Raw genomic sequence first — 13395 nt, 5'->3', positions numbered from 1 at the left:
TACACCTATCCTCCTACCTCAAACATAGTGAGGAGCGAACGCCTCAACTCCCAGCACGCAATGACGGGAGGGATCCCGTCCGCTACCACGCCTGCATCACACTACCCATGAGCGGACCAGTGGAGCGCCCTCTGAGCAACCGCCATACACACTGGTGCCGTGCCACTACCCATGCAGTGGTCACGTTGCAGGCCCTTGTAGCCGACCGACGAGCTCAACAATAATGGAGTCGTCAATCGCCCAAAGATGCAATCATGCAGATGGTGCATGATGCTACAGATGTCATACTTGAACATAGCCTCCTCCATATACGGGTGCCCAAAAGGTAAACGCAATATATAACCATGGTATAAACAGCATAAACTCAAAGATATCACATATAACAATGATGTAAGTATCATGAATCCAAGAGCATGTATCCCACATGTAAAGCAACTAATCCGGTAGAGTAGAGCACTATAGACATGCATCTCTATGAACATATATATACATGGCAAGAGGTAAATATCCAATCCTGAAGTAAGGCAACTAACAGATGAAGCATGTGATAGGTATCAACTAGCTAAGACCAGGGAAGAAATAAATCTACCACCTATCACTAGTAACTATATATAAACTATACATATCATAAGACAGTATCAAAAGATAAGTCAAAGGGTACCCGCCTCAAATAGAAGGTACAATCACCCAAATCCAATGTCTATACTCAATTAGGTCAAAACTAATATATATATATTTAGCTAGCTAATTAAATCTAAATAAATTAAACTAAATTACAAAACCCTAATCACCATTTAGATTAGAAATCTAAACTTAGATTAAATCAATAGTTGACTAGGGTTAATTATCTTAACCCTAATCATTCCATTAGTTTAATCTAAGCAACCAAATCTAATCACAATCAACCACTACTTACAACCTCTAGTAATCATGTAATCCAAATCATACCTAAATCTACACATAACCAACTAAATATAACCCTAATTCGTATCATTAAAACAAGGTAACAATTGACCTCCAAAAACTTACCCAAATCCAAGGTGATCACCAGTAGATCACCACCCAAGATGTTGCTGTCAGTTAGGGTAGTTGCTGTTGGAACCCAAGAAAGTTCACAGCACTCAACCTTGCTGAAATCATGAGCACACCTCACTGATCAGAACCTATTGACTGCTGGGATTCTTCTCCACTTCAACCGAGACCTCAATCACAGTGAAGAAGAGAAAGTCCAAGTACTGATCAAGGGATTTACAGCAAACAATTGAATCTGACATCAAGATCACAACAAAGAAAAGAGAGTAAGAATCAACAATGCATTACCTCGATCGGTTGCCTCCAGAAAGTGTCACCTAATCCAATCCATAATGCAATGTATTGAATCTACTGACCCTCAACTAGCCAGCGTCTGCCAAGACCTAGCTCCGGCAGAGGAATCCAAGATCCACTCAAACGATCCATGACCTGACCTAGGATCGCCGATGATCAAAGAGGAAAAGCAAGAATCGAGGATGAAACTCGAAGCTAGGGCACAAATCAAAGAAATAGAAGGAATAAGGTTCGGATTGCTTACCCATTGAAGCCCTAACTCCCTCTCTACACCGGCGATCGGTGGATCTGGCTTGATCCAATGGCATCGATCGGGGAAACGCAGACCGTGCTAGGGCACAGATCAGTGAACATCCAGAGAAGAAGAAATCGGAGCTAGCCTCGGAGCCCTAATTGCCTCTTCATTCCGACGATCATCTCCCTTGGTGTCGGCGTTGGGGAAGGGTGGAGAAGAGGAGATCAAGATGATCCGGCCCCCTTCTTCGATCTCTGGCAAGCTACGGCGACGAGGCCTCAGTCGACGTCGACGATTGCCGGAAGTCCACTGGGTTCGGTTCGTCCGCGAGAGAGAACAGAGGAAGGGTCGGGGAAGAGAAGTGGATCGGCGATTTGGGGGAGAAAAGGAAACGAATTTGAATTTATAAATAAAACATTTCCTTAGTTAAATGGGTATCCCAAACAAGCTTTATCCGTGTCCAGAATTTGATCCCCTCAAAATCCGTCGTACGAACTCCGAAAAATTCCCAGAAAATTACTAAAAATTCCGGAAAAATTCTATAAGGCTATTTCTGAAATAACCCTATTTATTCAATTTTCCGAGATCTCACATCCTCCCCTACTAATAAAAATTTGGTCCCCAAATTTCGCTATAACCAACAGCAAACACTATAATATAACCAAACAGTATAAATGCTGAAAGAAACTCCAACCCACATACCTCAAGTAAAAAGATGAGGGTATCGAGCTCGGATCGTATCCTCCAGCTCCCAAGTAGCCTCCTCGTCAGAATGATGCTGTCATCCGACTTTAACCAGTCGAACAGTCTTGTTCCGCAGTTGACGCTCTCTATGGTCCAGAATCCGCACCGGAACCTCCTCGTACGTAACGTCAGGCTGAATGGGAACTGATATATCTGATAGTACATGTGCTGGATCGGATACGTATCTCCTCAGCATAGATACATGGAATACATCGTGAATGCCAGCTAGAGATGGTGGTAGCGCCAGAAAGTCTCTCCAAGATCCGGAATGGTCCAATATATCGGGAGCTAGCTTACCTCGGAGACCAAATCTCTTCACCCCTTTCGTGGGTGAAACCCTAAGAAATACGTGATCACCAATGGAGAACTGGGGTCTCCGCTCGATCAAGATAACTCTTCGACGGTCCCGGCCTCGACATCCTCCGTCTCGATAGTGCGAACCAGCTCGCATCCTGCTGAGCTCTCGAGGTCCTACCAATCGAGCCTCCCAACCTCTTCCCGGAGGATGGGTGTCCGACAAGGCCTACCATACAACGCCTCAAACGTGCCATCCGATAGCCGAATGATAGCCGTTGTTGTAGGCGAACTCCACTAATGGCGGTGGTCCTCCCACTGCCTCCGAAGTCCATGACACAAGACCTCAAGAAGTCCTCCAATGTCGAATAGTCCGCTCGATCGCCCATCCGCCGGATGGAATGCCGCATCAAACGGGTTGTGTGCCCAAGGCCCGCCGCATCAGAATCGAACGGAACCGTGGGTCTCTATCTCGATATGATGCTCAAAGGAACACCATGTAATCTAATAATCTCACGACAATATAACTCAGCTAATTGATCCAGAGAATCGGTCTTCGGATCGCTAAAAAGTGCGGATTTGGTTAATCGGTCAACGATTACCCAAATCGCATCATGACCTCGACGAGTCATAGGTAAACCAACCACGAAATCCATAGTAATGTGCTCCCACTTCCACCGGAATAGGGATCCTCTCAAGTAATCCAAGTCTCCGTGCTCACCACTCGCCGATGCATAAGACATCCGCTACAAACTCGCGATGTCTTTCTTCATACCGCTCCACCAATAGAACGCCTCAAATCACGATACATACGGGTCCCAGGGTGGATAGCAAATCTAGAACGATGAGCCTCCAAGTAACTCCTTCATGACGGGGTGAGACCGAGGTACATAATCGCCTCAAATAAACAACCTTCATCGCCCGTAAACTCGTCACTGTCCAAAGCTATATGGTCAGCATGAATCAGAATGCCGATCTCCCACTGGCCTCTCGAATCCTCATCCCGATCGACGGTGAGCAATCATGGTAACAAGAATACCTCGCTCTGTCCGTCCCTGCTCCTGCCCAACTCGGAGAATCCACGAATCAAGTCCGTGACTAAAACTCGGTGACAAGCTAAAGTCCCTCTCTTTCCTACTAAGTGTATCAGCAACCACATTAGCTTTACCCGGATGGTAGCTAATAGTACATTCATAATCCTTCAGGAACTCCATCCATCTCCTCTGTTGGAGGTTGAGTTCCTTCTGTGTGAAAATATATTTGAGACTCTTATGATCAGTAAGAATCTCAAAAGTAATACCATAAAGATGATGTCGCCAAATCTTCAAGGCAAAGATAATAGCGGCTAGCTCTAAATCATGTACTGGGTAGTTCTTCTCATGCTCCTTCAACTGACGAGAAGCATAAGAGACTACCTCACTGTCGCATCAATACAGCCAAGCCTCAAGAGATGCGTCGTAAGTATTTAACCGTCATCACCGAAGGTAAAACCAAACCGGCCGATACCAATCTCCGTCACCGGAAGTCGGGTCTCACAAGCCTCGACCACGTGAACTTCACGCCTTTCCTAGTCGACGTGTCAATGGCATAGCAATGCCGAGAAACCCTCAGCGAATCGTCGGTAATATCCAAAGCCCAAGAAACCGCGGATCTCTGGATGACTAAACCGTCTTCCTCTAATCAGAACTCCGGACTTACATGCCGAGCCTTCATCAATAGTTTCGCTCAAGTGCCCGTGCAACAATAATAGCATACCTCGCCCCATGCATGCAGAGGTGATGTGATCCGGGATATCAAGTGCATTAAGAGTCACCAGAGATCGCTTCTGCTCGCTTGAAGACCGGAACGTCCGAGGAAAACCTTCACGATTTCGGGATCGGCGATGACCTGTGGCACCGACCCGTCCGAGTGATCGCTTGGCTGTCCAAGAGTATGTGGTCACCGGCTCGTCCGAAGTCCGATCACCTGTTTCTTCTTATCCGCATTCACTCTCCGATGAGTAGACTCAATCATGAGAGCTCTATCCAAGGTCTCTGAATGATGAAGTACGTAACCGTAAATCTTCATTAAGATGCCCGTCCAATCTCGGACAAATGAAGCATACAAGATCTGTCTCGAACCAACTCGGGACGTAATCCGCCAACCGATTAAATTCGCATTATACTCCATCATCGGCGGTTATTCCGTCAAGACTCAGAAATCCTACCGACGTGTCATCCGATATGCCGGGAAACACGACTCGAATGCCTCTAAATCTCGTATATATAACATGTTGCTCACTATAATTGAGCAACCGTGTCCCACCGATCTCCGCCTGTCTCGTAAGTGGTAAGCAGCCAGCTCAGCCTTCTCCCACTCGGAGCAAGCCATGTAAAAGAATGTCCGCTCCATAGACTCTATCCAAGATTGAGCCACGCTCGGATCAGTCTCCCCGCGAAATAGCGTGAATTGGCTTTTCATCAACTCCGCCAAGGCTGGGATCCATGCTCGTGCCACAACCATAGCCGTAGATATCGTTGCGGTACTGGGCAGAATCACTAGAGTTGATCTTATGGGTGGTACTGATGGATAGGTTGGAAGAGGTACCACTGGTGCTGCCACATAAACAGGGTAGGAACCACTAGTGGGACTACAGAGTAGGCATAAGTAGGGACGACTAAAGGTACGATGGGCGGTACCGGGTAAGATGTAACTGGTACTGCTGGTGCAGGTACCGAGTATGTAGTAACCAGCATAGATGTCTGTGGTGGTACCGAGTACGCAGTAGGCACGGCTAGAGAAGGTGCCGAGTACCCTGTAGGTACTACTGGCGGTACAGGCGAGGTAGGTACCTCTGAAGCCGGAACCGTCAGGATCTGACAGTCTAACGTGGTCACAATACCCTGAGGAGTCTATCCTCTCTGAAGACTCTGTCTCAGGAGAATCTAACGGCCTCTTACGTGGCCGCCCACGCCTCGGTGCCGGTACACGTGTAGGTGGCATATCTGTAAACAAAATATTATCCAGATATCACTACAGGTATAAAAACTATAAAATTACCTGTTTTACCTATTTGCCGTCTGGAGATATCCTGTCGCTGCTTAGCCCCAAATATAACCAATAAAATCTCATCAAAATACCTCGGAATTCCGAAACGATAAAATCGACGGAAATCCGTACAAATCCGAAAATACCGAGAAAGGCTCACGAAAGTAAGCATCGTAAATCCGAAACCCGACAAGTAGGGATCGCAAAACTTTGCTCTGATACCAAAAATATTGGTATCAGATAAACCTCGAAAATCCAAAACGAAGAGCAAGTATCGTGAGCCTAGCTCTGATACCAAAAATATTGTAACGCCCCAGGTAGTCCCTGTCCGAAGAAATTTCGGCAGCATCTCCCCTGTACGGCGGACAATATGAAGCTCAGTATACATATATCTCCATACCTCGGCCACACACGGCCGGAATAATACAATACAAAAGAACAAGCCATGCAGTTTATATCAACATTCCACATAATTCAACATATAATCAATCCACGCAATTTAATAAGGAAAGACGATATAAAAATCTCGAAGATATAAAAATCTCGAAGATATATGTAAACAGCCTACTCCACTACAATGAAGAAACAAATCCACGAAGTAATGGAAATACGACCGCAGCGGAAAACAAAAGTGGCAAACCCGAATGTTCAATGTAAAGTCCACAATACAAACCCACAATACAAGTATATAAGATGCAAAAGCAAAATATAATCCAACAAAGAAAATCCTCGCGATAACGGGGCTAGCGACTGGAATATCTCCCGTCGACCTCAACCTGAAAAATAGTAACAACGGGGTGAGTTCAAAGAACTCAGCAGGTAATCCAATAGATATGTACAGCAACATATAACTACCAGTAATATCCTAAGGTACAGTCTCCTAAACCATAGGACCTACAGATACCTCCAACAATATAATGTCGAATAAGCGGTAATGAGTAACTGAAGCATGTAAATACTGATGCAAGAATAATAAAAATGCATAACTGAATAAATCGTTTCACTGCGAGGCTTGGGCAACTGATCACAACATACGAGATAAAAATAGTCGAGCAAAAGCATGTATCCTCAGATGCATGTCAATCATATGCAATCACCAAAATGCATCAATCATAACGAGTGCAATCCGTATATGATGCAATATGACATGGTCACCCCTGACCAGTCACCCATCTCACACACAATGGTGAGACCGAGGGTAGGGATGACACTGCACTCGCCATCACCGCCTCAAGAGTGACCGAGTGAACGGATCTGTCGGAGTACACCTATCCTCCTACCTCAAACATAGTGAGGGAGCGCAATGCTCTCAACTCCCAGACGCGATGACGGGAGGGATCCCGCGCAACCCCACTGATCGCATACCCATGAGCACCCCAGTGCACCACCGAGCAACCCGCCATACACACCAAGTCTTGTGCCACTACCCATGCAGTGAAACATTGTGTGCAGGCCTATGTAGCCGACCGACGAGCTCAACAATAATGGAGTCACGATCGTCAACATGCAATCATGCAGGATGATGCATGATACTACAGTATGTCATACCTGAACATAGCCTCCTCCATATATGTGTGTGCCCAAAAGGTAAACGCATATATGTAACCATGATATAAACAGCATAAATCCAAAGACATCACATATAACAATGATGTAAGTATCATGAATCCACGAGCATGTATCACACATGTAAAGCAACTAATCCAGTAGAGTAGAGCACTATAGATATGCATCTCCATGAACATATATACACATGGCAAGAGATAAAATATCCAATCCTAAAATAAAGCAACTAGCAGATGAAGCATGTGATAGGTATCAACTAGCTAAGACCAAGAGAAAGAATAATCTACTATCTACCACTAGTAAGTATATATAAGCTAAACATATCATAAGACATTATCAAAAGATAAGTCAAAGGGTACCCGCCTCAAAGAGAAGGTACAATCCAGTCCTAATCCGAAGTCGAGACGCCCGTCTCGAATCAGAGTCCTCAAATCCAGTTGTTGTTGTTGCTGGATGGTTTACTGCCGAAATCAGAAAGTTCACAAATAGAATAGAGCAGATCGAACCTACTGTTGATGCTGGATTGAGGTGATTGTTACTGCCGGAACCAAACACAATTCCACAGCAAGAATGGAACCTCACCTCCCCTCACTTCAATTCGAGACCTCAATCAACAGCAAGGAGGTGGAGGTCCACTGATCCGATCAAGGGAAAACCTAGCACGAGTCTGATCCGATTCCTTCCCCTAATCCAACAACACCTCCCTGATTCCAACCTCTCCAAATCCGTGACCTTCGAAACCCTAGGTCATCTTCAAGCCAGCGATCGAATCGGGGAAGAAAGGATCGGCAAAACCCAGAAGGATCGGGGAAGGAAAGGCTCGGGGAAGACCTGAGAACATGAGATCAGGAGGATCCGCCTCCTTGTTCGACCTCTAGCAAGGTTCCGGCGACCTCCTCCTCAGGCGGTGAAGACGATTGCAAGCCCCGTCGGCGTCGAGTTGTTTGCGAGGAACAGAGAGAGGAAAGGGTCGGGGAAAGAGATGTCAGCAGAGGGTGATCGCCGGAGCTGAAGCCTTGCTCCCGTCGGCGCCGATCGTCCGTGAGAGAGAACAGAGAAGGAAGCGAGATCGGCTTCGAGCAGAGGGGAGATCCGGGGAGGAGGAGGAGAAGTCGGGGAAGAAGTGAGGGATCGGGTTGGGTTCAGCGTGTGGGGAGGAAAAAGAAAAAGGAAATTTATAATTAAAAACATTTCCTCACTTAAACGGGTATCCCAAACAGGTTTAATCCGAACCCGAATTGATCCCTCAAAACATGTCTTACGAGCTCCGTAAAATTCCCAGAAAATTTCTAAAAATTACGGAAAAATTCTATAAGGCTATTTATCAAATAACCCTATTAATTAAATTTTCCGAGATCTCACATCCTCCCCTACTAATAAAAATTTGGTCCCCAAATTTCGCTATAACTAACAGCAAACACTAAAATATAACCAAACAGTATAAATGCTGAAAGGAACTCTAACCCACGTACCTCACGTAAAAAGATGGGGGTATCGAGCTCGGATCGTATCCTCCAGCCCCACGTAGCCTCCTCGTCGAATGATGCCATCCGACTTTAACCGCCTGACGGTCTTGTTCCGCAATGACGCCTCACGGTCCGTAATCAGATCGAACCTCCTCGACGTAACGTCGAATGGGAACCGATATATCCGATAGTATGTGCCGATCGGATCGTATCTCCTCGGCATAGATACGTGGAATACATCGTGAATGCCACTAGAGATGGTGGTAGCGGTGCAAGCTACCGCCCAACCTTCCAAGATCCGAATGGTCCAATATATCGAGCTAGCTTACCTCGAAGACCAAATCTCTTCACCCTTTGTGGGTGAAACTCTAAGAAATACGTGATCACCAATGGAGAACTGGGGTCTCCGTCTCGATCAAAGATAACTCTTCCGGCTCGGGCCTCGACATCCTCCGTCTCGATAGTGCGAACCACTCTGCATCCCGCCGAGCTCTCTCGAGGTCCTACTAACCGAGCCTCCCCAACCTCTTCCCGGAGGGTGGGTGTCAAACAAGGCCTACCATACAACGCCTCAAACGGTGCCATCCGGATAGCTGTTGTTGTAGGCAAACTCCACTAATGGCGGTGGTCCTCCCAATCGCCTCGTCCATGACACAAGACCTCGAAGTCCCCAATGTCTCGAATAGTCCGCTCGACGCCCATCCGCTCGGATGGAATGCCGCATCAAACGGTTGTGCCCAAGGCCTGCCGCATCGCCAGAATCGACGTGAACCGTGGGTCTCTATCTCGATATGATGCTCAAAGGAACTCCATGCAATCTGATAATCTCTCGACAATATAACTCGCTAATCGATCCGGAGAATCGCTCTTCGGATCGCTATAATGTATGGATTGTTAATCGGTCAACGATTACCCAAATCACATCATGGCCTCGACGAGTCCTAGGCAAACCAACCACGAAATCCATAGTAATGTGCTCCCACTTCCACTCTGGAATAGGGATCCTCTGAAGTAAACCAGCAGGTCTCTGGTGCTCGGCCTTCACCTGCTACAAAATCTGCGATGTCTTTCTTCATGTCGTTCCACCAATAGGAACGTCTCAAATCGCGATACATACGAGTCCCACCTGGGTGGATAGCAAATCTAGAACGATGAGCCTCCTGAAGTAACTCCTCCTTGACCGGGTGAGACTGAGGTACCCATAATCTGCCTTCAGCATCCTTTATAAGAGCATCTCGACCAAGCTTCAAAAAATAACTCATACACAAGCTTCTACGCGTCCAATTGAGGTACCAACTGCTCTGGCATCCTGCTGTGACTCTACTACAGTGCTGCTATGCCCATCTACCACTGAGAAGTTGTCTAAACACCAAGCTCGAGCTGATCGACTCCGAAAAAAGTGTTTGGTAACTTTAAATTATGTACTTAATTATTGCAAAAAGGACAAGTGTAGTGTGTTGCACTTGTTCCAACTTTTTTTTGTACTTGATTCCATCTTCCGACGGTTCTGGAAGAGGTGTTTTAGTGGATTACCCATTAATAGGTCCATAGGACCTGAGTCTTGGAGTAGGAGTCACTGAAGGCTCCGAACTAAGTAAAATCGATCATGTTTGTCTCTGTCTTCTTACTTATTTTTTTTAGTTTTTGTATTTTTCCGTTGTGTACTTTGTTTTCAAATTAGAAAAGAACAAGTTTTTCAAAACCACGTGATTCAACCCCCCTCTCACATGCGACTTGATCCAACAAATAGCATGACACTCAATAACGAAAATACCTGAAGAAGATAGGGCATCAGATGGCTTATTCTTCTTCATGGACTCAAGATAAATCTTGCAATTTCTTCATTAGTGTCCCATCTTGTCATAATGATAGCATGAACCCTTTTGTACTGGTTCTACTATCTTGGCCTTCTTGCTCTTCCCCTTAACCTGATGTTTTGGCTTCCTCTTGGAATCTTTTTTGGAGGAGTCTACTAACATCATAATTTTTTGTTCACCTTTAACAAAAGGCTCCACAGTCTTGAGCATATTAATCATCTCGGGGATGGTCGATTTCAAATTGTTCATCCAATAGTTCATCGCAAATTGTGAATGACTTTTTGGTAAACTATATAGAATTAACTCAATATTTAACTCATAATCCATCGTAAAACTGAGTGATGCTAAACGCTCTATGTAGTTGTTCATCGTTAGTACAAATTATACTACAGATGAACCCTCCTGTATCTTTGAGCAAAAGAGAAATTTGGAGACCTCGAACCTTTTGGATCAAGCTTGCTCATCAAATATCTCACGAAGATGATAGACAATATCATAAGAATCCAAATGCTCATGATGTTTCTGTAGTTCAGGAGTTATGATAGCTAGCATGATACAACTTATAAGTGCATAATCATCCTTATGTTTATGATGAGCCAACAACTAGTCTGCAGTTGCATCAACATCAAGACTTGTGGGAAGAGGCTCATCAAGGACATAAACTAGCTTCTTAGCTTTGAGAATAATTCTCAAACTTCGAAACTAGTCCAAGAAGTTTATCCCAGTCAGTTTGTTCAAGTCCAAAATCAAACATAGATTAACAGAAGTCATAAATATGCCATGGAGATGGTAGATTTTCTCCAAGTGAGTTGATATCCACCATAGATAAGAACAACATTGACTTTGGCCAATAAGTCATTCTTAGTTATAGTAGTAGGTAACAAGTTTATCGATTGCATATTGCTTATATGCAACTATCACATTATACTAGCAACTAATTGATTTTTGTATAAACATTAGGTTGTTAATACATTAACAAGTATACATCAAATACATATCACCTAACTTCACATCTATCTACATTGATCATGACTTTGGCACAACAAATCAATATTTCAAGTTTAAAACCAACCTGTTAATCATGAGATTGCATCTCCATAGTTTGAACATATTTAATTTCAAGTTGAGGTTGACTTTAGCCAACAACTCAAACAAGAACTTAAACTCTGATTCCTACCAGATTAATAGAAAGTGTAAGTTTTAATATTGTGTAAAGAATTTGGTCTCATCTACATTATACAAATATTCTATCTACATAACATTAGACGAATGACATAAATGATGACATGACACATCGTATGCAAGACAATGATGATGACATGACACATCGCATGCAAGACAATGATGATGACATGACACATCGCACGCATGACATAATACGACACATCACACATACGGCAAAATATAATCACATGACACACATGGCAAAATCTAGTCATATCACAATTAATGTATCTACATGGCATACAATATGACATAAATTTAAATATGTTATAATTCCATTTTCGAAATAAAAATATGTTATAGATCAAGATTTATCTAATCAAATTAGGAAACCAATTTCTAAATTTGATTAACATATCTCATCTAGAATTTTTCTATCAATCAAGAATCTTTAATTATTTTAGAAATACATTTCTAAATTAAATTCCTAGCAATTTAGGAAATAAATAATTAATATTTTTTAATTTATTATAGAATAATTCAAATATTGATTTTTTTTATAATTTTTTAAATCTTTCCAAATTTAGTATTTCCTAATAATTTAGAAAATTTTATAAAAATAAAATATTTTAATAAATTCAAAATTTTAATAAAAGACAATTTCTATAATTAAATTTAGAATATCTAAAATATGGATTTTTAAATTTTTTCAAAATTTTTCTAAATTTGGTATTACCTAACAAATTAAGAAATTTTCTAAAAATGGAATATTTCTTAAAATTCTAGAAAATTTCATAAATGATAATTTATAAATTAACATAATATTTCTAAATTTAATTTTCTAAAATTATTTCAGAAATTTTCTAAAAGTGGAATTTCTTAACAATTTAGAAAACTTTCAAAAATATTTTTTTTAAAAAATTCTATAAAAATCATAAAAATTAATTACAACACTAATTATGAATTGTAAATAATTTTATGATGATGTCAAAGCATGATCGAGCTCTGATACCACTATAGGGATATGCCCAATGCAGTGTGTGCTAAAAACATATTTTGTAAATAAGCACAGGGAAGACTTAACGATTAATAAACTAATTTATTACATTGCACACACCACACGCATGCAAGATACAATCGTGTGGACAAGATTATAAAATAAAATGAAATCGAATAATAATTATTCTTGGTATACCTTACGGATGACCTGTAATGAGAAGGGCATCAACCTTTTACGATGTTATTGAGCCTCGCCTCTATTTGTATCCACACTGAGCTCTATAAGACAATTCCAAGAGAACAAGCTTTGCCTTCGGAAGTTACTAGCCATGAGCGAAGGAGAATGATCAAGAAGAGGAAGAAGAAGTAAAAGGAACATCTTCTTCCTTTGGGTGGCTCACGACAACAAGAGGAGACCCTCTTGTTGTGGTTGGCAGCAAGAAAGAGGGAGAGGGAGAGGGAGAGAGGTATTGAGTTTAGGTTTCCAAAACCTAATCAAGCCAATAATGAATTGTGTGTTAATTCTTTTTTAACTATATCAATATATAGTCCTCTTTAATGAGTTGGAATAGAAAGCCCAAATCCAACCCATTATGTCTTAACTAAAAATTAGCCCATTAACTCGGTTTGGTTCACAACTAAATCAAGTTGGTTCATGGTTAAATCAAATTAGTTCATGACTAAACCAAATAAGGTCCAACTCTTTCATAAGAGATGTGACCTATCTGTGCTTCTGTTCCGATAAATATTTCCATAT

At 42.6% G+C, this 13395-nt stretch overlaps 1 long non-coding RNA gene across 2 annotated transcripts; it reads right to left on the bottom strand.

Annotated features, from left to right (window-relative positions):
* Positions 1–1164: 1164 nt before the first annotated feature.
* On the bottom strand, positions 1165–1720 carry LOC122032411. Of its 2 annotated transcripts, none has more exons than XR_006126067.1 (3): positions 1571–1720; positions 1321–1466; positions 1165–1235 (listed from the first exon to the last, which is right to left on the bottom strand). It is a non-coding gene; the product is annotated as an uncharacterized LOC122032411 (long non-coding RNA). The 2 variants fall into 2 exon arrangements; XR_006126068.1 differs by having other exon boundaries at positions 1321–1461.
* Between the last annotated feature and the right edge of the window lie 11675 nt (positions 1721–13395).

Source organism: Zingiber officinale, chromosome 11A, assembly GCF_018446385.1.
Source record: "Zingiber officinale cultivar Zhangliang chromosome 11A, Zo_v1.1, whole genome shotgun sequence".
NCBI lineage: Eukaryota > Viridiplantae > Streptophyta > Magnoliopsida > Zingiberales > Zingiberaceae > Zingiber > Zingiber officinale.
This window is presented reverse-complemented; position numbering and strand designations above follow the sequence as displayed.